The 3,963-nt window shown below is 45.8% G+C and overlaps 1 pseudogene; it reads right to left on the reverse strand.

Annotated features, from left to right (window-relative positions):
• Nucleotides 1–469: 469 nt before the first annotated feature.
• Nucleotides 470–2,866, reverse strand: LOC104657657 (annotated as a pseudogene).
• Nucleotides 2,867–3,963: the final 1,097 nt, after the last annotated feature.

A 3,963-nucleotide genomic window follows, 5' to 3' on the forward strand; every position in this document is an offset into this window, starting at 1 on the left:
CCTATTGGCTCGTTCCAGTGGTCTACCATCACGGCAACAGTGCGACGGGCAGCCAGTACGCTACAGACGTCTTCCAGATCGGTCTGAATGGCTGGCAGCGCATAGATGACCAGACAGTCAAGGTGATCAACCAGTACCAGGTGGTGAAAACAACTGCTGAACGCAGTGAAAAAAGTACAGGATTGAATTTTTTAAAAAGCAAATTGAAATACCTTACTCATTTATGGGAACATTAAAATGGTGATTCCTACAAAACATTCTATAAAAACAATCTAATTCTGGAGAAGAAACTATGTCAACAGAAACTATGTTGTGCACGAACCCCAAGGCATCTCCTTTTCATTCTAGCCCATTCTTGCAAAGGGAGAAAGAATTTCTCTCTAAAGAGCCACTGAAGAGAGGCAGCAAGTGAGTGTGAGGTGGTATCCTACGAAGCGGGCACTGGGCGCACACACAGCGCACAGAGGGTTTACACCAGGTCCACTCGGCGGTAATATAGGAGGTAGGCTGTGCGTTCAGCAGTTGTTTTCACCACCTGGTACTGGTTGATCACCTTGACTGTCTGGTCATCAATGCGCTGCCAGCCATTCAGACCGATCTGGAAGACGTCTGTAGTGTACTGGCCGCCCGTCGCACTGTTGCCGTGATGGTAGACCACTGCAACGAGCCAATAGGTTCTGTGGCATTTAAAATTCTTATTTTTAACCCCTGGAGAAAGCAGTTCTTTACTAATTTCCAAGTCCACAGGATATTCAATATTTTTGATAAGCTTCTGGCACCCACCAGTCTTCTCATAAATGAATCGTTTCAGGTGTAGCACAAGGAGAGGAGGGAGTTTTTCCAGAGTCACCCTTCGACTTATCTCAACCTCTTGTTTGGTTTTTGTGGTATAACCTTGGACAGATTCTCTTGCCACCAAGCTCTCCAGTGCATCCTGGGGTGTGCGTATCTTGTTAGACTGGATATCCTACTGTAATGTGAAAAAAGGCTGCAAAGTGGCAGATTCTTTTGAACTCTGCTGGTAAACCACAGACGAAAAATGCCCGTGATTGGAGTCTGAACAAAATCCGCCTGGCGGGCGACGAAAGTCTTGTTCTGGGGATCCACTTGCTCCCATTCATCCTCGCTTTCTTCACTTTGTTCTTCCTGCTCTTCTTCATTAATAGAGTGGTTTTGGGGACCATTGGAAATCGTAAGTTTTTCATTATTTGGTAGGAGAAGCTTCTTTAGGTTCAACATTTCCTCATGAAGTCCATTTAGGATGAAGCCTAAGTATTCCTCAGCATCGTCTTGTCGACCCTTTTCAGACAGGCTTCACTTGTTAACTGTCAGGCGTCTGTAAATATATGTGGGCTCAAAGGCAGTTCCAGGGTGAATGCCCCTCACGATTTTATCTCCAAGAGCTTGTCGGGATTTTGGAGGTATGGCATATTAGTAAACTCATTCATTAGCCGAACAAAGCTGTCTATCATGGGTGTTGACGTACGAGGCCTTTGCACTTTGGAATACAGAGGAATGAACTTCATCAGGTGGTACATCGGCGGGCAAGCAACCAGTGCCTGCAGTGTAGCATTAATGTAGCACCACTTCCCTTTACTAATTAGCTCGCGGGGTTGCAACGACACTGGTTTATGGATTAGGGTTGCATTCTCCAGTCACTCTGCAATCTTTATGGCTACAGGATCCTCTGAAACTAGAACAAGCCCTTCTTTGACTTCAACCTGCTTTACAGAAACCAGGGGAGATATGGCGGGAGGGGAATACTTAGTTTCTACATAGGCCACCGGCGAGGAGCAAGAGGACTTAGAATCATGAAAGAGACTGGCCCAGGACTTGGGCTGGGTGACAGGAAGGGTGCCTGATGCAGAGCCCGTGCCGTCAGCCGGAGGTGATGCACTCTCGGGTTTGGTTGGGTCCAAGTCTATGCTTTTCGTGGTGTGCAACTCCACCCCGTTGGTAGCTGTGCCCTCACCCGAGGATTCAAGTATTTGCCCATTAGCAACTCCAAGGTTTTCAGTAGTATCGGTACCAATGCAGGGCTGAGCCCCAGCTGTCCTTGACAGGGTGTCTCTGCCAGCCTCTGCAGAGAAGCAGGACTGACCAAAATTAGCCCCGGGGACCCCCTCCGGCTGCCCTGCAGTCCTGGTGTCACTGCCGAGTGCTCCGGGGAAAGGACTGTCAGGCACAGTGTCACTGACAGAGTCCGTGGAGTTCTGGGGGCTGTTACAAGTCCTGGGAGAAACGGACGGGGCATGTCACCCATAAATTCTGCATGCTCTGCACTGACACTCTTCAGGACTGCTGAACTGGCATGGCCATTAACCAGGGCTTTTGTGAAAATACTATCATCACCACCATCTTTCAAATAGCTGTAATATCCAGGTGGCCATTTTTTCTTCTTTTTACGCTCCCTTTGTCCGAGACCACCTGAGACACTATCATTTTCCAAAACTTTCGCCTCCACATTAGAACTTCCATCCAGAGCGAGGGCAGAGCCTGGGTACTGGCCGTCGAGGGAGGCATAGTTTGCTTCTTTAGTGATACCATCAGGGGTTGTTTTGGAAGTTGTACAATCGAGAATAAATTCAGGGGCCTGAGGGTTCAGTGTGCTTGAAATACTGTAGCTGGGGGTTCTTGGCAAAGTGTCACTGTGTTCAATGACTTCGTTGACACCAAACTCAATTCTCTGATATTCTTGTCCATCAGGTAGTTTATCCACAGCCTGTGTGCCACACAGAACTGTTCCACTGTACGGAGGAAGCTCAACTGAAGATCGATGAGTCACAAAGAACTGATTGAATTCATCAGGGCTAAAATCTCCAAAAATCTACTGCGGGCTGTGGAGGGCCATGTCTGTGCGTTTCAATGGGACTCGGCGTTCCTCCGGCTGCTCACGCTGCTTCCCCCGCCGCCGCCATCTTCTCGCCAGCACATGCACCGCCTCTGCGGTTTTTTCAGTGAACAAAGCCGCTGATTTTAATTGTGAGATAGCAAAATATATTGAGCTTTATTTTTGTTGCAAATAATTTTTGTATCACAGTTGTGAATTGTTTTTAGTTTATTTGTTTTTCTGATTAAACTCTCATGCCCTGGGAGTTTGGGAGAGATTCAATGTAATATTTCTGTTTTTGTTTTTGTTACTGTTTGAGACGAAGTCTCGCTCTGTCACCCTGGTTGGAGTACAGTGGCACGATCTCGGCTCACCGCAGCCTCCTCCTTTCGGGTTCAAGCAATTCTCCTGCTTCAGCCTCCGGAGTAGCTGGGATTACAGGTGTCCTCCACCATGCCGGGGTAATTTTTTGTATTTTTACTAGAGACAAGGTTTCACCATGTTGGCCAGGCTGGTCTCAAGCTCATGATCTCAGGTGTTCTGCCATCCTTGGCCTCCCAAAGTGCTGGGATTACAGGCATGAGTCACCGTGCCTGGCCTCAATGTAATATTTCTTTCCCCCTCTTACAATTAAATAGTTTATCCCTTTCCCAAAGCCGGATATACAGATACACAAATACACATTCCCCATTTAAAAATTTACTTCTATGTTCCTAAATTCTACTTTCCTTTTGCTATTCATCATTTAGAGTTGTGAAAAGTCAACTACTTTTCTCTCTCGTTTTACCTTCACCGTGCCTTTAGGAAAAATATGAAAATATCCCATGAGGGGAAATAAAATCCTTACCTCAAGTTTCCTCATTTAACTTCAGGCTACAGTCTCTGCTCGTAGCAAGAGACATTGCAGTTTATACCAGGATTAAATACTTGCCAACTCGATCAAGTATCTATACTGTTCTACAATGTGGAGTTATACCCAAATAGATATAATGCTAAAATTTTTCTAAATCTTGAGTTTCTAAGGGCAGGTTTTATGTAATTCATATTGAATATTCTTATGTCATAGATAAAGGCAAGTAGGTAGTGTCCTCTGTCAGATATCACAACATTTTTAACAAAATGAGATTTATAAC

Source organism: Rhinopithecus roxellana, chromosome 6 (genome assembly GCF_007565055.1).
Source record: "Rhinopithecus roxellana isolate Shanxi Qingling chromosome 6, ASM756505v1, whole genome shotgun sequence".
NCBI classification, from domain to species: domain Eukaryota; kingdom Metazoa; phylum Chordata; class Mammalia; order Primates; family Cercopithecidae; genus Rhinopithecus; species Rhinopithecus roxellana.